This window comes from Loxodonta africana, chromosome 23, assembly GCF_030014295.1.
Source record: "Loxodonta africana isolate mLoxAfr1 chromosome 23, mLoxAfr1.hap2, whole genome shotgun sequence".
NCBI classification, from domain to species: Eukaryota; Metazoa; Chordata; class Mammalia; order Proboscidea; family Elephantidae; genus Loxodonta; species Loxodonta africana.
Genome location: NC_087364.1, coordinates 17,805,984 through 17,828,163, shown reverse-complemented (window position 1 = coordinate 17,828,163; position 22,180 = coordinate 17,805,984). Strand labels below are relative to the sequence as shown.

The following is a 22,180-nucleotide window of genomic DNA, read 5'->3' as shown; positions in this document are numbered from 1 at the left end:
TGGGAGGCTTCAGTGTACTGTCATAAGTACAGGCTGTCACTCCAGAGGAGTCCCTGGGTGGTACCAACAGTTAATGTGCTCAGCTGCTACCCCAAAGGTAGGTGGTTTGAGTCCATTCAGAGATGCCTCGGGGGGCCTGGAGATCTACCTCCAAAAAAATCCACCACTGAAAACCCTAGGGAGCACAGTCCTACACTGACACACGTGGGGTCACCATCAGCTAGGATCAACTCGACAGTAACAGGTTTGTTTTTTTTTTTTCCTGTCACTCCAGAATGATACCAGAACTTGACCCAGTGCCTCTTGATATTCGGGCTGAGCACATTCAAAGCTCTCCTCTGTCTGGTCTCTGCTTTTGACAGACTTCACATCTTCAGGGAATCAGGAGACAGCACAGGTGACTTCTGCTGTTGTTGAAGGATCATCTAAAGGCTGAAAACAGGCACTGCAACTTACACTCCAAATAACACTCTTTGCGTTCCCCCATGCCACAGCAGAACCTGCCGGGCGGACATCTTGCCTTCTAGAAGTTCGCTGTCGAGTTAGTCATTTGAAACTCAGGGCTACGTTTTTCCATACAAACAATGTGACAAAACAATATGACAGACCACAGCTGAGTTCTAAGGAAGCTCGCAAAAAAAAAAAACCCAAAAAACAAAAAACAATTTAACCCACAATACTCTGAGGTAAAACAGCACTCCAGAACCACCCTCTGCCCAGTGGGGACAATGATGGCACGCGAAAGTGCATGCTGGTTGCAAGAATAAACCCCGTAGAGCTGTGACCCTCTAACAGATTTAAAATCACAGACGTCACTATGGAAAAAAGAACCAATTTCTCACAAAAATGAACAGCAGATAGGAAGCACTTTTCCATCTTTCTCTCAAAGAACAGAGAAAGGTGATCTGTGGTGGGCAGTTTCTAAGGGGGTCCCTATAATCCAAACTCCAGGTGCTCCCTTTGAGTGTGGGCAGGACCTCTGACCTGCTTCTGGCCAATAGAACATGGCAAAGGGGACGGGATGTCACTCCGTGACTATGGTATGCTATGTAAGGCTGTCTGGTGAGCCGACTCTCCTTGCTGGGTGGATGAAGCTATGTGGCCATGTTGGGAAAGCCCTTGTGGAGAGGAACCGAAGGCAGCGTCTCGGAACTTCAGGCAGCCTTTGGAAGCTGATGGCAGTCAACAGCCGACACCCAGCAAAAGGGCAAGACCCTCAGTTCTTCAACCACATGGACACAAATCCTGCCAACAACCTGAGGAAGCCTGCAGGGGGACTCTTCCCCAGCCGAGCCTCCAGACCAGATGCCCACCCAGATGACACCCTGACTGCAGCCTCGTGAGACCCTGAGTGGAGGATCCAGCCCAGTTGTTCCAGCCTTGCCCACAGAAACTGTGAGATAAAAAACGTGTACTGTTTTAAGCCTCTAAGCTTGTGGTAATTTGTTACACAGCAGTGGTTTACAGATGACGTTGTTGTTGGCTGTCGTCGAGTCAATCCTGACCCACGGTGGCCATATGGGACAGAGTAGAACTGCCCCACAGGGTTTTCTAGGCTGCAGTCTTTACAGGGGCAGATCACCAGGTCCTTCTTCCACGGAGCCACTGGGAGGGTTCAAAATGCCAATCTTTCTGTTAGCAGCTGAGCGCTTAACCAATTTGGCACCAGAGCTCCTTAAATACTAGTACACTGTCCAAATGGACATCTGAGAAAATAAGTGAGTTTGCACTCATTCTCTCTTTAAATCCTCAAGTAGCTAAAAATCAGAATCCCAGCATTTAACTCTCAGCCCTAATGGTAGCACTAACCTTTACGTCACCTGAAACTATCTTTTCTTGATCAAGGCTGAAGAATTTGAAAAAAATTGTCCTCCTTCCGGAAAAATGGCATAATATTAAGTGGCTACTATTTCGTTTTTTAAAAATGTCTTTATTTACTCTGTACAGCTGATCTAGAAGCTAATGGAGCTACAAAAAATGAGCAATACATTATTTCTGCCCCAAAGTGCTCACAGTCAGGAAAGAACGAAGTAACCACATTACAGGCATACATACACTCAAAAAATATTTATTTCATTTCTACTATGCCCCCATCCCAAGCACTTGGCTGTTAACCAAAAGGTTAGAGGTTCGAGTCCACCCAGCAGTACCTCAGAAGAAAGGCCTGGGACCTACTCCCAAAAAACCAGCCGATGACAACCCTGCGGAGCACAGTTCTACTCTGTAAGCACAGGGTCACCATGACTCAGAGTCGACTGAATGACAGCTGGCTCTGGTTTTTATGCCCCCTCCCCCGTGCTGTAAGGCGCTCTGGTGGTGGGGGGTTAGAGTGCTAAGCTGCCAACCCAAAGGTCGCAGCTCAAACCCACCAGCCACTCCGCAAGGGAAAGCAGTGGCAGTCTGCTTCCATGAAGATTACAGCCTTGAGAACCCCATGGGGCAGTTCCACTCTCACCTGTAGTGTCGCTATGAGTTGGAATCGACTTGATGGCAACGGGTTTGGCTTGTTTTGTCTGGTGCTGAGCAAACAGCAGGGAAGAGAACTGACAAAGCTGCCTCCCCTCCTGGGGGGAGGACAGAAAGCGATAAATTAGAGAACGTAAATGACCGTGGCAGAGAGTGCCAGGCCTCCAGCAGATGCACCACCTGTTTTTATGTTGTAGATCTATGTCTCTTCACCTGAGCACAGGTGATGCCGTGGTGGTGTTTAGCTCCTGAGTCCAACGAGGCACAGCTCCTTGGCCAAGGGTCTCAGAGCTGCAGCAGCTTCCCCACATGCTACCCGACCCTGAGGGCCGATACAGTCTGATTCTGGCTCTCCGCTCGGGTGTCAGCACTCACCACCGTGGGCCCGGCACTAAATAGAGGAAGAGGTTCTAAAATAGTCTGTTAAGACCACAGAAACACGTCCGTCCAAGGTGGCAAGAGCAGAGGCCGCCGTGAACTCCCTCTCATGGAAGCAGACTACCAAATAAGCAACTCTACGGGGACGAAGAGAGAAGATATCCAAGGCTCACACCGTCTCCGCACACGATGGCTCGGGGTGACACAGCGTCCTCCCGCTCCGGCTAGCGAGCTTCCAGTTTTACTAACGGGTTTCGGGAAAGTGCACCTGCTAACGCTGCACCTTTGCCTCTGACATTTACAAGGCTGCAGCAGCCTCATAAACAAGGTGCTGACTGAGCGCCACCGCCCTCGTCGGGAACTAGGGGCTCACGGGAGCCCCTCCTCCTTCCGCCTCCATTCTTACTCCACAGCAGCCTGCTCGGAGCTGCCTTCACGTGGCCAAGGCCACGGGCTCCATCTCCCACAACGTCTTCTGATTAAGGACTCGGTGTGGGCTGCTTATCCTGCTTAGGCATGCATTCTTAATGCAGGCATCAACTCAGAATTATGAGTACAAATGGCCCCAAAATGACATAAGAATGTGAGTGGGGAGAGTCAGGCGGGTTTCTTTACACACACATACGACTGAGAACACTTGACCTTGACTTCTGTGAGGAATAAAATGGTGACGGTAACTACGAAGTGTCCACATTCAGTAAGTCTTTTTTAATGGTCTCAGAAAATAATCAGAGCAATCGTTTTCAAATATTTTAATAGCAGAACTCTTTTTCCCAACTCCACTTTACATCACATTCAGTAGAAGAATCAGCTAAAACTGGAGTCCCTGGGTGGCGCAGACAATGAACACACTCAGTTGCTAACTGCAAGGTTGGAGGTTCAAGTCCACCCAGCGGCACGTAGGAAGAAAGGCCTGGCGATCTGCTTCCAAAAAACCCTATGGAGCACAGTTCTATTCTGATACACATGGAGGCACCAAGAGTTGGGATCAACTCCACGGGAGATGATAGTGGTAGCCCTTATTTAAACGAGGATAGGGCAAGAGAGCCTCGCCGGCTGGCCTGAACCCTCCCCTCCCTGCCTGGCTCCTGTGTCCCCCTCTATACCTTACTCAGAACTCCAGGACTCCCGGAGAACAGTATGAAATACCCTTACCTGCAGCAGACCATTATAACACCTACAGCCAAGAACAAGCAACCCCATAGAATTCTTTTTTTAAAAAAAAAGGGTGACGAATAAGAAACGAGAAGGACCACATCACAACAGAACCAACTGAAATTAAAAGAATCATATCAGATTATTACGAAAAATTGTACTCTAACAAATTTGAAAACCTAGAAGAAATGGATGAATTCCTGGAAAAACACTACCTACCTAAACTAACACATTCAGAAGTAGAACAACTAAATAGACCCATAATAAAAAAAGAGATTGAAACGGTAATCAAAAAACTTCCAACAAAAAAAAGCCCTGGCCCGGACAGCTTCACTGCAGAGTTCTACCAAACTTTCAGAGAAGAGTTAACACCACTACTACTGAAGGTATTTCAAAGCATAGAAAATGACGGAATACTACCCAACTCATTCTATGAAGCCACCATCTCCCTGATACCAAAACCAGGTAAAGACATTACAAAAAAAGAAAATTACAGACCTATATCCCTCATGAACATAGATGCAAAAATCCTCAACAAAATTCTAGCCAATAGAATTCAACAACATATCAAAAAAATAATTCACCACGATCAAGTGGGATTTATACCAGGTATGCAAGACTGGTTTAATATCAGAAAAACTATTAATATAATCCACCACATAAATAAAACAAAAGATAAAAACCACATGATCTTATCAATTGATGCAGAAAAGGCATTTGACAAAGTCCAACACCCATTTATGATAAAAGCTCTCACCAAAATAGGAATTGAAGGAAAATTCCTCAACATAACAAAGGGCATCTATGCAAAGCTAACAGCCAACGTCACTCTAAATGGAGAGAACCTGAAAGCATTTCCCTTGAGAACGGGAACCAGACAAGGATGCCCTTTATCACCGCTCTTATTCAACATCGTGCTAGAAGTCCTAGCCAGGGCAATTAGGCTAGACAAAGAAATAAAAGGCACCCGGATTGGCAAGGAGGAAGTAAAATTATCTCTATTTGCAGATGACATGAACTTATACACAGAAAACCCTAAGGAATCCTCCAGAAAACTACTGAAACTAATAGAAGAGTTTGGCAGAGTCTCAGGTTATAAAATAAACATACAAAAATCACTTGGATTCCTCTACATCAACAAAAAGAACATTGAAGAGGAAATAACCAAATTAATACCATTCACAGTAGCCACCAAGAAGATAAAATACTTAGGAATAAATCTTACCAAGGATGTAAAAGACCTATACAAAGAAAACTACAAAGCTCTACTACAAGAAATTCAAAAGGACTTACTTAAGTGGAAAAACATACCTTGCTCATGGATAGGAAGACTTAACATAGTAAAAATGTCTATTCTACCAAAAGCCATCTATATATACAATGCACTTCTGATCCAAATTCCAATGTCATTTTTTAAGGTGATAGAGAAACAAATCACCAATTTCATATGGAAGGGAAAGAAGCCTCGGATAAGCAAAGCATTACTGAAAAAGAAGAAGAAAGTGGGAGGCCTCACTCTACCTGATTTCAGAAGCTATTATACAGCCACAGTAGTCAAAACAGCCTGGTACTGGTACAACAACAGGCACATAGACCAATGGAACAGAATTGAGAACCCAGATATAAATCCATCCACGTATGAGCAGCTGATATTTGACAAAGGCCCAGTGTCAGTTAATTGGGGAAAAGATAGTCTTTTTAACAAATGGTGCTGGCGTAACTGGATATCCATTTGCAAAAAAATGAAACAGGACCCATACCTCACACCATGCACAAAAACTAACTCCAAGTGGATCAAAGACCTAAACATAAAGACTAAAACGATAAACATGGAAGAAAAAATAGGGACAACGTTAGGAGCCCTAATACAAGGCATAAACAGAATACAAAACATTACCAAAAATGACGGAGAGAAACCCAATAACTGGGAGCTCCTAAAAATCAAACATCTATGCTCATCTAAAGACTTCACCAAAAGAGTAAAAAGACCACCTACAGACTGGGAAAGAATTTTCAGCTATGACATCTCCGACCAGCGCCTGATCTCTAAAATCTGTATGATTCTGTCAAAACTCAACCACAAAAAGACAAACAACCCAATCAAGAAGTGGGCAAAGGATATGAACACACACTTCACTAGAGAAGATATTCAGGCAGCTAACAGATTCATGAGAAAATGCTCTTGATCATTAGCCATTAGAGAAATGCAGATTAAAACTACGATGAGATTCCATCTCACTCCAACAAGGCTGGCATTAATCCAAAAAACACAAAATAATAAATATTGGAGAGGCTGCGGAGAGATTGGAACTCTTATACACTGCTGGTGGGAATGTAAAATGGTACAACCACTTTGGAAATCTATCTGGCGTTATCTTAAACAGTTAGAAATAGAACTACCATACAACCCAGAAATCCCACTCCTCGGAGTATACCCTAGAGAAACAAGAGCCTTCACACAAACAGATATATGCACAACCATGTTTATTGCAGCTCTGTTTACAATAGCAAAAAGCTGGAAGCAACCAAGGTGTCCATCTACGGATGAATGGGTAAATAAATTGTGGTATATTCACACAATGGAATACTACGCATCGATAAAGAACAGTGACGAATCTGTCAAACATTTCATAACATGGAGGAACCTGGAAGGCATTATGCTCAGCAAAATCAGAGGCAAAAGGACAAATATTGTATAAGACCACTATTATAAGATCTAGAGAAATAGTATAAACTGAGAAGAACACATACTTTTGTGGTTATGAGGGGAGGAGGGAGGGAGGGAGGGAGAGGGTTTTTTTACTGATTAATTAGCTGAAAAGAACTGCTTTAGGTGAAGGGAAGGACAACACTCAATAAATGGAATGTCAGCTCAACTGGACTGGACTGGACCAAAAGCAAAGAAGCTTCCGGGATAAACTGAATACTTCAAAGGTCAGCGGAGCAAGGGAGGGGGTTTGGGAACCATGGTTTAAGGGGACTTCTAAGTCAATTGGCAAAATAATTCTAGTATGAAAACATTCTGCAGCCCACTTTGAAATGTGGCATCTGGGGTCTTAAAAGCTAACAAGCAGCCATCTAAGATGCATCAACTGGTCTCAACCCACCTGGAGCAAAGGAGAATGAAGAACACCAAGGTCACACGACAACTAAGAGCCCAAGAGACAGAGAGGGCCACATGAACCAGAGACCTACATCATCCTGAGACCAGAAGAACTAGTTGGTGCCCGGCCACAACCGATGACTGCCCTAACAGGGAGCACAACAGAGAACTCCTGAGGGAGCGGGAGATCAGTGGGATGCAGACCCCAAATTCTCTTAAAAAGACCATACTTAATGGTCTGACTGAGACTAGAGGAATCCCGGCGGCCATGGTCCCCAGACCTTCTGTTGGCACAGGACGGGAACCATCCCCGAAGACAATTCATCAGACATGAAAGGGACTGGACAGTGGGTGGGAGAGAGATGCTGATGAAGAGTGAGCTAATTATATCAGATGGACACTTGAGACTGTGTTGGCATCTCCTGTCTGGAGGGGGGATGGGAGGATAGAGAGAGTTGGAGGCTGCCAAAGTTTTCACGAAAGGAGAGACTGGAAGGGCTGACTCATTAGGGGGAGAGCAAGTGGGAGTAAGGAGTAAGATGTATATTAACTTATATGTGACAGACTGACTGGATTTGTAAACGTTCACTTGAAGCTCAATAAAAGTTAATAAAAAAAAAAAAAAAAGGGGGAGAGGAACAGGAGCAAGATGAAAGTTCCCCAGCCAGAAGGAAAGTGGAACCAGCCCCCTGCATCTGAGAAGCGCAGAGATCCAAAGAACTAGATGGTGCTCAGCTACCGCTACTGACCATTCTGATCCGTGCCACAACCCTGATAGAACGGGAGAAAAACATGGAACAGAACTCAAATTCTTAAAAAGGTCAGGCTTACTGGATCCACTGAGACTAAAGGATTCCCTGAGACTGCTGCCCTGAGATATGTTTTAAATCCTGAACTGAAACTATCCCGAGGTCACCTTTTAGCAAAATAACATAGTGGCACATCAAAAAAAGGAGTACATGTACCCATGAGTACGGTGCTCCATTAAAAAACCATCTACACAACACCAAAAGGTCAACATTACTCTAAAGCAAAGCAGAGAGGGCAAGGGGGCGGGGAACCTAGAGCACTGGAAACAGAACAACCAAGATGCAATTAGAAAGAAGACTGACACATTGGGAAGAACGTCACATCGCCAAACAATGTGTGTGGAACCTGTCCAGTGGGAACCTAATTTGCTGAATAAACATTCAGCAAAAACATAAGAAAATATTATTTAAAAAAAAACGCAAAGGCTCCAGGAGTCAAAATCAGAAACACAACAGGAGGCCATCGTTGCTGCTGCGTCTGAGGCCACCAGGAGGTGGGTGAATGGCTGCTGCCTATGCGCAGGTGCTTCTACCTGCTGCACACCGCACACCACCCAGGTGTGTGCCTGGGAACAGGTGCTTCTACCTGCTGCAGACTGCACACCACACACCACCCAGGTGTGTGCCTGTGCACAGGTGCTTCTACCTGCTGCAGACTGCACACCGCACCTCACCCAGGTGTGTGCCTGGGAACAGGTGCTTCTACCTGCTGCACACCGCACACCACCCAGGTGTGTGCCTGGGAACAGGGGCTGGAGGGGCTCAGGTAGACCCTTTCTCCACAGCATGCCACGGCAACCAGGCCCCTGCATACAGGCCTCACAACCTGCAGCACGTTATAACGTCTGTTTAGAAGGAAACACAGCCACATAAGAAATAGTCACGTGAAAAGTCAAACCTGTCTCTCTTTGTCTGGAGCAACAGAGAAAGAGAGTCAGAAATAGGCGGAGGAAAGGCAATGTGTGGCTAATTGCCTCCATGAACGGCTGCCTCCTTTGCCATGAGACCAGAAGAACTGGGTGGTGCCCAGCTGCCATTTTTGAATATTTTGGTCAAAGATTCTATAGAAGAATCCTGATCAAAAGGGGGAAAACAAAGAATAGAATTTCAAATTTTCATGGACTCCAGACTTTCTGAAGCCATGGAGTCTGGATGAACCTCTAAAGCTATTGCCTCGAGATAGTCTTTTAAACCTGCAACAAAAATACCCCCTGGAGTCGTCTTAAAACTAAATCATAGTTTAGCTTAACTAGTAAAAAACATTGCCTTGAGCTTCACGCTCTATCTATGTGGGATCAAATTGACAACAGCAACTCAAAAGGTTAGAAATGAACCTTAGGTGACAATGAGTTTATGTTAATGGAGAGGAACAACTCGGAAAAGGAGAACGAGGATGGTTGCACAACTCGAAGAATGTACTCAGTGTCACTGAATTGTACATGTAGAAACTGTTGAACTGGTGTTATGTTTTACTGTGTATATGCTCAACGACAACAACATGGGGAAAAAAAGGCAGATCTGACTTCAGATGAGTCAGTGAGGTAAAAAAGAGCTCTATGATGAGTCATAGAAAGTACAGCAGTTCCAGTGTTTTTCTCAAAGAGAAGACTAAGGGTTTTAGCTGTCAATTAACTTAAAAAGTAGACTTAAAAAGTTAGCCCCATTAACTGCAGATGCCTGAAGGTCTAAATAAATAATATACCGTGAGGGTGTGGTACTGCTGGGCAGACGATACCTGGGCTGTGCGGTGAGGACTCAAAGCCTTGTCACCTAAGAATCAGCTGGGTCTCAGGGCAAAGACGTCTCAGGAGGGCTAAGACGGTGGCTTCAGGCTCCTGGAAGGCAAGGAAGAGGTGTTAGATGTGGCCTGTTTTGGCTCCAGAACCTCAAAGACTGTGGCTGTTACGAGGAGGAGTGATTTCCAGTCAGTTCAGCATCAGAAAGGACGTCCTGACTGTGACACCAACTGAAGACGCAATGAGCCACATCAGGAGGTAAAAAGGTCCCACCCTGGGACTGAGGAGGCCCGAGGGTGACTCAGGTAGGACGCGAGAGACTGAACTAGCTGGCTGACCTCCAAGCCAGAGGTTCTGCGTCTCCACCTCTACAAATAGACTATCAAATTTCAAATCAGGATGACGTGAGAGTCACCAGGATACTTCAAAGGAGCCCTGGTGGCATAGTGGTTAGGTGCTCAGCTGCTAACCAAAAGGTCAGTGGTTTGAAACTACCAAATGCTCCATGGAGAAAGATGTGGCAGTCTGCTTCCATAAAGATTAGAGCCTTGGAAACCCTATGAGCAGCTCTACTCTGTCCTACAGGGTCGCTATGAGTAGGAATGGACTCGATGGCAATGGGTTTTTCAGTTTGAAGGCAACTTCCACATATGTGGGGTACAAAGATGGACATGCATCTTTATGTTAGGGGACATACAGGAGAGTGAATCCTGACATAAGCACTGAGAGCTGAGAGAGGCCTAGGCATAAAACCCTGTTAGGAAGCAGTTGACTCTCATGGGTATAGTCTGCCATTTTGTAACATAGTTCTCCTGGACTAGCTGACAGACAAACACTGAGTGAACACCAGCACAGTCTGACCGCTTCAAGATGAACCATAGATTGTTCTAGAAACGTCCCTCTGTTCTTGCACCGCCGTGCCTGGTGGACTGGCCCACAGTCTCAGAAGGAATGAAATCACTCCTCACCAGTGACTTGTATCGCCACTGTCTAGGTGCAGCTGAGAGCATCACTTTCCCCTGAGGGCACGCCGGAAGACCCTCTTAGATTATGAGCATACAAAGTTCCTTATTTTCTACATCTTCCCATTTATACTCTGCATATGTTTATGTTCAAGCACTTGCTCAGGAGTTGGAAAGGTTTAACTAAGCTTACTGAACATGACGCCCACCTAATGTGAACCCAGGGAGGGTTATCACTATGCCAAACACGTGTACAAAGATGCTAATCAACAGGGAAGAGTTTCATAGCTTAAACAGCAGCTAGCTAGCTATGTTTCTAATGATTGGAACCCTACTCCACCCCAACTAAAAACCTTTGGTCCATTCAATTCATGTCCTGATACTTCATTATTTTCCCCTTCCTATTTTGAAAATATTCAAGCCTACAGAAAAGTTGAAAAAAATATTTCCATACTCTTCCTTTACAGTTACCAATGATTAACACTTTTTTGTCTTTCTTCAGAGAAGTATATACTGTGCTCACAAATATCTGACACCATGACACTTGATCCCTAAATACTTCAGCAAGTATCTCCTAAGAATGGCATTTTCCTACATAGTTGGAGTATGACCATCAGAGCAAAGAAACATAACATTAACCCAGTGTCATCTAAAACACAGACCAAAATCAAATTTCCCCAACTGTCAACATATTGCTCTTTCTTGATAACTTCCTGATCACGTGCCAAGCACCATGAGAGCACTGAGAAAAACCAAGACAAAGATGAGACAGACATTTAGAGGCCCTGTAGTGAGACAGAAGGAGCCCTGGTGGCGCAATGGTTAAGCACTTGGCCACTAATTAAAAGGTTGGTGGTTCAAATCCACCCAGCAGCTCCACGAGAGAAAGACCTGGTGATCTGCTCCTGTAAAGATTACAGCCTAGAAAACTCTATAGGGCTGTTTTACTCTGTCACGTCGGGTTGCTATGAATCAGAAGCAACTCGACAGCACCTAACAACACAGTGAGACAGACTGACATGGTGGCTGAAACAATGGACTCAAACACATCAACGATCATGGGGATGGCACAGGACTAGGCAAGGTTTCCTTCTGTTGTACGAGATTCCACTATGAGTAGAAGCCAGCTCGATAGCAAAGAACGACAACAGTGAGATGAACACAAAAGTAGTGGCTCATATGCAATGCTCTATCTTGGTGGAAGAGACAGCAGTTGGCTCTGTGTGGAGACCTAGGAGATGTCTGAAGGATGAGTTTACCAAATATACATGGGGAGAGGGAAGGAAGTGCTCTAGAGGATCAGAGCAGAATGTACCAATGTGGAGGCTTCAAACAAGGCTGCAATAAAAACTGCCAACGTGCTGGGGGCCGAGGGTTGAGATCATCAGAGCCCTTGTTGTCAAGTCAAGAAAATGTCACTTTATCCCTGGGGACCACTGTGGGGGGAGGGGTGGTAACAGAAGAGGTAATCAGCCAAGGGTCACAATCAGATCTGTATTTTAGGAAGGTAACTCTGGACTACGGAGCCCCGGTGGCATAATGGATAAGTGCTCAGCTGCTGAAAGGTCAGCAGTTCAAACTCACCAGTGGCTCCACGGCAGAAAGATGTGGCAATTTGCTCACGTAAAGATTACAGCCTAGGAAACCCTATGGGGAAGTTCTACTCTGTCACGTGGGGTCGCTATGAGTCGGAACCAACTCAATGGCACACAACAACTCTGGAATAAAAGGGGCAGAATCCAGAAGGAAAACAATTGACACCACCTGTTGCCAATGATAAAATCTGAGATTTCAAGCAAAAATTGGTCATTTTGGAAAACTCTTCTCTCACGCTGAGATCTTGAAAACTTCCCAATACTTAAAGAGCTTTCTGATCACATTGGTGGTGATATTAAGAAATATGATTTTTTCAATATTGTATGATGAAACGTGTCACCATTTGGACAATCTGCGTAATTCAGTAAAACAATAATTCAGTAACAACTCATGGATAAAAGATCAATTCAAGGTGCAAGACGGTGGTGGTGCTGCTGCTGCTGTAGCCAACATCCACTCAGAGCGATCCCATGGGACAGAGTAGAGTAGAACTGCCCCACAGGCTGTAGCCGACACCCACCCACAGCGATCCCATGGGACAGAGTAGAGTAGAACTGCCCCACAGGCTGTAGCCGACACCCACTCACAGCGATCCCATGGGACACAGTAGAGTAGGACTGCCCCACAGGCTGTAGCCGACACCCACTCAGCGATCCCATGGGACAGAGTAGAGGAGAACTGCCCCACAGGCTGTAGCCGACACCCACTCACAGCGATCCCATGGGACAGAGTAGAGTAGAACTGCCCCACAGGCTGTAGCCGACACCCACTCACAGCGATCCCATGGGACACAGTAGAGTAGGACTGCCCCACAGGCTGTAGCCGACACCCACTCAGCGATCCCATGGGACAGAGTAGAGGAGAACTGCCCCACAGGCTGTAGCCGACACCCACTCACAGCGATCCCATGGGACACAGTAGAGTAGGACTGCCCCACAGGCTGTAGCCGACACCCACTCAGCGATCCCACGGGACAGAGTAGAGGAGAACTGCCCCACAGGCTGTAGCCGACACCCACTCAGAGCGATCCCATGGGACACAGTAGAGTAGGACTGCCCCACAGGCTGTAGCCGACACCCACTCACAGCGATCCCATGGGACACAGTAGAGTAGGACTGCCCCACAGGCTGTAGCCGACACCCACTCAGCGATCCCATGGGACAGAGTAGAGGAGAACTGCCCCACAGGCTGTAGCCGACACCCACTCAGAGCGATCCCATGGGACACAGTAGAGTAGGACTGCCCCACAGGCTGTAGCCGACACCCACTCAGCGATCCCATGGGACAGAGTAGAGGAGAACTGCCCCACAGGCTGTAGCCGACACCCACTCACAGCGATCCCATGGGACACAGTAGAGTAGGACTGCCCCACAGGCTGTAGCCGACACCCACTCAGCGATCCCATGGGACAGAGTAGAGGAGAACTGCCCCACAGGCTGTAGCCGACACCCACTCAGAGCGATCCCATGGGACACAGTAGAGTAGGACTGCCCCACAGGCTGTAGCCGACACCCACTCACAGCGATCCCATGGGACACAGTAGAGTAGGACTGCCCCACAGGCTGTAGCCGACACCCACTCAGCGATCCCATGGGACAGAGTAGAGGAGAACTGCCCCACAGGCTGTAGCCGACACCCACTCAGAGCGATCCCATGGGACACAGTAGAGTAGGACTGCCCCACAGGCTGTAGCCGACACCCACTCACAGCGATCCCATGGGACAGAGTAGAGGAGAACTGCCCCACAGGGTTTCCCAAGCTGTGATCTTTAAGAGAGCAGATCACCAGGTCTTTCTTCCATGGAACCGCTGGATGGGTTCGAGGTGCCCATGTTTCCGTTAGCAGCCGAGTACTGAACCTCTGTGCAACCTGAGCTCCTTAAAGTACAAGACAGACCAATGAATTTTAGAGTTCAAGGAGTTCATGGGTACCTTTCAGCCTCCGCAGTAGAACCAGCTGTCACCTGTCAAGTTCTGGTGTAGTAGCAAAAAAAGAATATCCACAATTATCCGACGAGACTGCTAAAATATTCCTTCTTTCCAAAGTACATACCTGTGAGGACCTATTTTTTTATGTGCTTCATCCAAAACAGATATAATACAGAGGCAAACACAAGAATCCAGTTGCCTTTTTGCAAGCTGAACATTAAAGAGATTTGTAAATATGTAAACCAACGACACTCTTTTTCATTCAATTTTCTTGTTTAGCGAAAGATATTTTTCATAAAAATGTTACTTAGGCTGACATGTTGTTGTTGTTGTTGTTAGCTGCCATTGACTCATAGCGACCGCACACACAGCAGAACGACACGTTGCCTGGTCCCGCACCATCTTCATGTTTGAGTTCAAAGTGGCAGCTACTGCAGTGCCTTCCAACCTAGAAGACTTGTCTTCCAGCACTATATCGGGCAATATTCTGTTGTGATCCATAAGGCTTTCACTGGTTAATTATCTAAAGTAGGTTGCCAGGACCTTCTTCCTAGTCTATCTTAGCCTGGACGCTCCGCTGAACTATGTTCACCACGGGTGACCGTGCCGGTATTTGCAATACTGGTGGCAAAGCTTCCAGCATCACGACAACACACAAGCCACCACAGCACGGCACACTGACAGATGGGTGGTGGAAAGTTAACATAACATGAGTTTATTATTATTTTAAAATGAACTAATAAACATTTTCAGTTGTTCTCAACTTTAGCTTCTAATACGATATGTAACACACATAAGCAAAAGCTTTTTGGAGTCCTCAATAATTTTTAAGAGTGTAAAGGGGTCCTGAGATTGTACTGTTTGAGAACCGCTGCTTCAGGGCTGCCTAATCAAATACAGAAAACTGCTATCCCGCTTCTTTACAGCATGAATTAACAAGCAGCCTGTCAGAGTAATTCTTGCTCCAGTCAGACTTTTCTGTCATGGGACAAAGGCAGCTAATAATGCTAAGCTCCAAAGTCCTAAAGAAAAGCCTGCTGTACACTAATCCAGGATGACCTCACTGGCATTAATGGGATTGGAATGCTAGCAAATTAATTAATTAGTACTGCTTTTCTTTAATCCAAGCGTGTTCCAACTGACTTACTCTGATTTCTCAGATGTGAAAATCCATTTGTTAAAGGCAGAGTCACGAAAATTCTACACATCATACCAATTTCATTTATTTCATACATATAACAAACAGTGTTCCAAAACCCCCTTTCCCAGGCTTCCAGGAGCACACTGTGGGTAACCCTGCTATTGTAGGGGACACCTGGTACACAGTTTCAAATGGAGGGAAAACACGTGCATAAAATAAGCTGGCAACACCAACAAACAGAGTCCCTCCAGCAATCTATAAATCAAAAGGAACCAAATCTTTCTACTGAATATACTGGTGATCAAAGCCAGTTGCACACTGAGTCGAGTCCAACTCATGGCAGCCCCACGTGTGTCGGAGTAGAACTGTGCTCCATAGGGTTTTCAATGAGTGATTTTTTGGAAGTAGATCACCAGGACTCTCTTTCAAGGCTCCTTTTGGTGGACTTGAACCTCCAACCTTTCGGTTAGCAACCAAACATGTTAACCATTTGCACTGCCCAGGGACTCCTTAAATGTATTGGTAGGAACCACTAAAGATGTTTTTTGATTTGTTTAATTAAACATAACATCCAACTGTTTGGCAACTTACATAGCTTGTCTATGAATGAGTTTTGGTTTTATTCTTCACCCAACAAATATTTAGTGACTGTCAGATACAGTTCTAGACGCGGGCAGTGAACTAACCACACCAAAACCCGGTCCTGAGAAGCTGATACTCTATCAGTGGAAATGGCTCTGTATAATAAGAACAGAGTACAGATAGTTCCCGAATTACAACGGGGCTCCATTCCAACGACTCTGTTTTAAGTCAGTTGTGACCTAAGTCAAATACCTTTTTCTTTTTTTTTTTAAGTTTTCATCATTATTGCCTTTTATTATCTGAACCTTTATAAATCTGATCTTTGTCTTGGGAGTTAGAAAATTTACATCTGAGAATGATAACATCAGCAAATTATGTGTTGCAATATTGCATGTAGTACATATTACTAACAATAAATGTACCAAAAAAAGGGGGAGGGGATGTTTTAAGTGCTATTTATTGTAACTCGAATATGTCCTAAGTCAGGGACCACTTATAATATTAACTGAAAGTAGCAGACTTCTGATCTCCTAAAGCGGTCCATGAGATCAATGAGAAATCAGATGAACCCCAACTACACAAGCAAGTGCTCCTCCCTCGAGCAGGTCCCTCGAGGGTACCATTATTGGTGACAGGGACCCAAAGTGGATGAGGCTGTGAGGAATAAATCTACAAAGAATCAGAGTTAAAGGCACTTCGGGAATTTCTGTTAAGTGGACTGACTTGCACTTCAACCACAAACCAAGTCAAGGACACATCCCTTCAGGATGACCCAGTTCCTCTGGAACTGCCAAGGCAGCTCACGAGGAGACACACGTGGGGGTGTCAGAATCTGGGGGGCAGGCATGTGTAGTTTGAAAAAGTAATCTACACCTAACATTTTCTTTGGCATAAATACTGCTTTGACCTTTTGGCATGAGTTTGTGTGTGTGTTTATTAAAAAGGAGCATGAGGTGAGGCCGGTAGTACAACTTGGCCAATGTCACTGAATTGTGCATGTAGAAATTGCTGGACTGGGGTGTGTTTTGCTGCATGTATTTTCAACAACAACAAAAATAAATAAAACTGCTTTATATGTATTTGCTCTGTATCTAATACAGAGAAGGTCAAGAGTTTGAAGAATTCACCTGGAATCAAATCGGCAACAGCAACTCGAAAGGTTAGATGGGAAGCTTAGGGGGCAGTGAGTTTACGCTAACGAAGGAGAAACGACTCAGAAAAGGAGGGTGAGAAAAACTGCATGAAGAACGTAATTGATGTCAGTGAATTGTACATGTAGAAACTGTTGAAATAGTGTTATGTTCTGCTGTATATCCTCTACAATGCTACAACAAAAATACAATCAGTTACAGGGAGGAAGGGAGAGAGGAAGGAAGGAAGAAAAAAATTTGAAGAGATGGGATTGCTGGGAATTTAGGGGCCTGGATTCGGGAGCTAAGAAAATGGCAGTGGTTGGGTGGGTGGGGCTCTCTGTGAGAAAGGAACTAACATGTATCGAGGGGCCACTAAAGGGCTCTCAGGTGCCCTGGTGGCACAATGGTGTGCTGCTACCTGAAAAGTTGGCGGTTCATACCCACCCAGTGGCTCCAGCAAGCCCATCTTTTCGGACTTTTTGATCCTGGAGATTACAGCCAAGAATACCCTACGCAGCAGTTCTACTGAGTTCTAATGAGTGGACACTGACTCAGCAGAACCGAACAAACAACAACACGTGTATCTCATTTAATGCTCAAAAGAGCCTGAGGACACTCGATACATGTTAGTTCCTTTCTCACAGAGAGACCATTTTACAGATGAGATACTGAAGCTCAAAGAAAGTAACTTGACTTTCAAATTAAAGTCTCATCACCGTTTTATAGAAAAGTCCTCTTGTTATTACGAAAAGCACAAGGCTTCAGATTTAAGTGGACAGTGTATCTTTAATTTGTGGTTATGGAGAAGCAAAAAGATTAGGGGCTGTGTTCAGCTTTCTCTGCCAGCACTGCTCCACCTGCCAAAGAGCCTGGAACCTCTTTATTTCGCAAGGCCTGAACATTTGAAAAACCAAAGCGTAAATTCTAAGTGCTGGCTTCAAAAGGAAAAAGGGGTTAGGGCAGGAAGCTAGTGAGGGCAGAGAGGAAGCTGGAGGAAGGAGGGGAGTGGAAGGATACGCTGACTTTTCCACCCAGTCATCTCCCTCCCTACACTCTAAACGCTCTCACCAACTACCTCAGAACTGTCCGCTGGTCCACCAATCGTGAATGCACGCTACAGTCAGTTATATTCCCACTGACAATGATAACTGTGGCGAACATTTACAGTAATGTCCCTGGGTGGTGCAAACTGTTTGCACTCAACTACTAACCAGATAGGTCGACCATTCAAACCTACCCAGCAGCACCTCAAAAGAAAGGGCTGGCAACTTGCTTCCGCAAACATAACAGCCAAGAAAACCTTATGGAGTAGTTCTACTCTGTAATACATGCGGTCACCGTGAGTCAGAATCAACTCGAGGGCAACTGGTTTTGTTTTAACATTTTATATTGTTGTTGTTGTTTGGTGCCGTCGAGTCAATTTCAACTCAGAGTGACCCCGTGTAACAAGAGTAGAACTGCCCCATAGAATTTTCCAGGCTGTAAGCTTTACAGAAGCAGATCACCAGGTCTCTCTCCCATGGAGCTGCTGGGTGGATTCAAACTGCTAACCTTTCAGTTATCTGCCAAGCATTTAAACTTTGTGCAACTAGGGCTCCTTAACATTTATATTAGGTGCCTACTACCCTCATGCTGATAAAGTAGAGGGTGAGGGAAAAAGAGGAAGACCCTCAACGAGATGGATCTGCACATTAGCTGCAACGACGGGCTCAAACATAGCAACAATTATGAGGATGGAGCAAGACCGGGTGGTGTTTTGTTCTGTTGTACCCACGGTGGCCATGGCTTGGAACTGACTCGACAGCACCTAACAACAACAACAACATGTACCAGCGTGGCCCTCTCCTAAGGCGTTGTAGGTGTGTAATTTCCGTCAGTACTCAAACCGAGCCTTTGAAGTTTATACTGTCATTACACCCATTTCACATACGGGAATATGAGATCCATAAAGCAGGTAAGAAGGAGAGCCTTCGCTCTACCCTCAAGGTCAATTCTAAAGCCGCCGTGATGCTCCATTATTTTCAATACTTCTGAAGCTCTACATGAGACTTCTAATAGGCCCTCCAGGCAATGGGCCATAATGTAATCACGGTAAAAGTTTAATTAGACACAATGATGGTCCGCCCACTTAGTAAATACAGGCAGGAGGATGTAATGGAAAGAGGATATCAAGGTTCTGAAGAAGACTTTGGCTCCAATCCCTTACTAGCTGGATAAACTTGGACAAATGTGACTTTCCATGTCCTCCTTTCTCCAATGAGACAATCACTGCTACGCTCACAGAAACCACTGAAAAAATTAAATTGAGAACATGCCTAAAAACATACTAAGCCCTTTTTGAAATAAGTTCATTCTTGGAGGATTTTGCTGAATAGATATCAATTTCACTACTACTTTTTCATTTCATACTGTTCTCCCATTGCACCAACTCCTAGCTGACATTTTGAAATTCCTCTGCCAAATAGCTAATGAGCTATACAAATAGGTAAATGCAGCCAGGGGGAGCTGCTATTTAAAGAAATCCTCTTGTTTCAGCAAAGAATTATTTGATATGTGAATAGCCAGCTCTTAATTACAGGGTTTGTCAATATTTTTAAGGAATTATCTCATTAACAAGCTGCTGGAGTAGACTGTGGTGCCCATCCTGAATTGGGACATGTGATGTGTCTGTCTGCCAGTTATTTATGGAGGACTAACCAAACATAAGGAGCCCTGGAGGCGCAGTGGTTAAGAGCTCGGCTGCTAACTAAAAGGTGGGCAGTTGGAATCCACCAGCCACTCCATGGAACCCTATGGGGCAGTTTACTCTGTCCTACAAGGTTGCTATGAATCGGAATCGACTTGACAGCAATGGGTTTTTGAAAGCGCAGTGGTTAAGCACTTGGCTGCTAACCAAAAAGTCAGCAGTTCAAACCCACCAGCCATTCCGTGGGAGAAAGATGTGGTAGTCTGCGTCTGTAAAGATTATAACCTTGGAAACCCTACGGGGCAGTTCCACTCTGTCCTATAAGGTCGCTATGAGTTGGAATCAACTCAACGGAAACGTGTTTGGTTTTTGGTTTTTCTCTTAACCAAGAGACGATGTCAATTGTTTCATCAAAACCTAAGAGGACAACTTGAAAGGACAGATAGGGAGCTTAGGGGGCAATGAGTTTATGTTAATGGAGGAGGAACAATTTGGTAAATGAGGATGAGAATGACCGTACAACTCGAAGAATGTAATCAATGTCACTGAATTGTACAAGTAGACATTGTTGAACTGGTCTATGTTTTGTTGTGTATATTTTCAACAATAAAAGAAAAATTTTAATTTAAAAATTAAAAGGCAAACAAAGAGGATTCCTCAAAATGTTAAACATAGAGTTGCCATGTGACCAGCAAAATTCTACTCCTAAATGAAAACATGTGGCCACACAAAAATTTGTACACCAATGTTCACGGCAGCACTATTCACAATAGCCAAAAAGTGGAAACAACCCAAGGGTCTATCAAATGATGAATGGATAAGCAATATGTGGTACACCCACACAATGGAATATTATTCAGCAATAAAGAAGGAATAATGTACTGAAGATACATGCCAGCACATGAAGGAACTTTGAAAGCATTACGTTAAATGAAAGAAGCTTGTCACAGAAGACTATGTATTGTGTGATTCCACTTTTATGAAATGTCCAGAGTAAAAAGAGAAAGTAGATCGGTGGTTGCCTAGAGCTGGGATTAGAGGAGAGAAATGGGGAATGATTCCAATGGGCACGAGTTTCCTTTTTAGGGTGATGAAAATGTTCTAAAATTAAAGGTGGTGATGGTTACGTGACTCTATGAATATGCGAAAAACCAGTGAACTATATACACTTTAAACTGGTAAACTTTATACGGTATGTTAATTATATTCAATATAGCTGTTATAAAAAAAAAAAAAAAGAGACACCCAGACCCAAAAGGAATTGTAGGGCAGCTTTAGCATCGACTGTGCCCAGGAAGACCCAACAAGTTCCATACAAGCTCAGTTGCTAAAGCATCATTTTCTAACATACTTCAATTCTGCTTCAACTCAAAACTCTGCCACCGAAAAAAAAGAAAGTAAGTCAGTAATTATGGCTCTGGTTGCAATTGGTAAGAGGATTTCCACTATATTTGCACAACCATTTATTACATGTAACAGTCCTGAATGTGAAATTAGCTCCTACTTAATAAGCCTCCCTACAGGCACAGCCATGTCTTTTGTTGTTCCATGGAAGTGCGAACGTAAGCTCCATCTTTAATATGTAGCTTAAATATTTCATGGAGACAGGGCACAGGATAGTAAAATTGAGGAAGAATGCAGCATTTGTTGGTTTAAACAATACAATATACTTAGTTTAATCTTTTAGCTCCAATAGAGTACTCCGCGTGCAGATGGTCCAGGATCTCAGAGAAAATGGTGTGGCTTTAATAGGTAACTAGGTTCCTGGATGGCGCAAGTGGTTTGTGCTCGCCTGCTATATAAAGGTCGGCAGTTCAGCCTACGCAACAGTACCGTGACAGAAAAGGCCTGGTGATCTGCTTTTGTTAGGATTACAGCCAAGAAAGCCATCAGTCGGAATTGACTGGATGGCAACTAACAACAACTAAGTGAAAGGTTGGTAGTTAGAAGCCACCCAGGTCACGGCCTACAAAGGGCCTAGCAATCTGCTTCCATTACGATTACAGCCAAAAAAACCCTACAGAGCACAGCTCTACTCTGTAACACACAGGGTCGACATTAGTCATAATCAGCTTGATGGCAACTAACAATGACAAGTAACTGAAAGGTTGGCTGTGAGAACCTGAGAGGCACTTCACAAGAAAGGCCTCACAACTTGCTTCTGTAAAGATTACAGCCAAGAAAATCTCATGGGGCAGCTCTACTCTGGACTACATGGGGTCGCCATGAGTTGAAATCAACTCAATGACAACGACACACACATAACAGGCAATTAGAAAAAATTAAAAGATCACCAGGCAGTAAGAAATTTAGAGAGGTCTCTTAGCACTAGCCGGAGTCCCTGGGTGGAGTAAACAATTAACGTGCTGGGCTGCTAGCTGAAAGGTGGGAGGTTCAAGTCCACGCAGAGAAGCCTCGGAAGAAAGGCTTGGCGGCCTACTTCTGAAAAATCAGCATGACAACACTGGGGAGCCCAGCTCTACTCTGACACACGTGGGGTGCCAT

The 22,180-nt window shown here is 44.8% G+C and overlaps 1 protein-coding gene across 7 annotated transcripts in view; it reads right to left on the bottom strand.

Annotated features, from left to right (window-relative positions):
- The window catches only part of SLC7A1 (solute carrier family 7 member 1), a 93,380-nt gene that overhangs the window by 43,633 nt on the left and 27,567 nt on the right, over window positions 1-22,180 (bottom strand). For 2 of the 7 annotated variants that reach the window (XM_064275292.1, XM_064275291.1), the window contains exon 2: window positions 9,647-9,746. The exons of 1 other annotated variant lie outside the window; for it this stretch is intronic. The gene's annotated coding sequence lies outside the window, so the exon portion shown is untranslated. Of the gene's footprint in view, window positions 1-9,613; window positions 9,747-11,924; window positions 13,163-22,180 lie in introns of those variants that run through there. 4 more of the 7 variants (XM_064275294.1, XM_064275296.1, XM_064275295.1 and 1 more) reach the window with 4 other exon arrangements.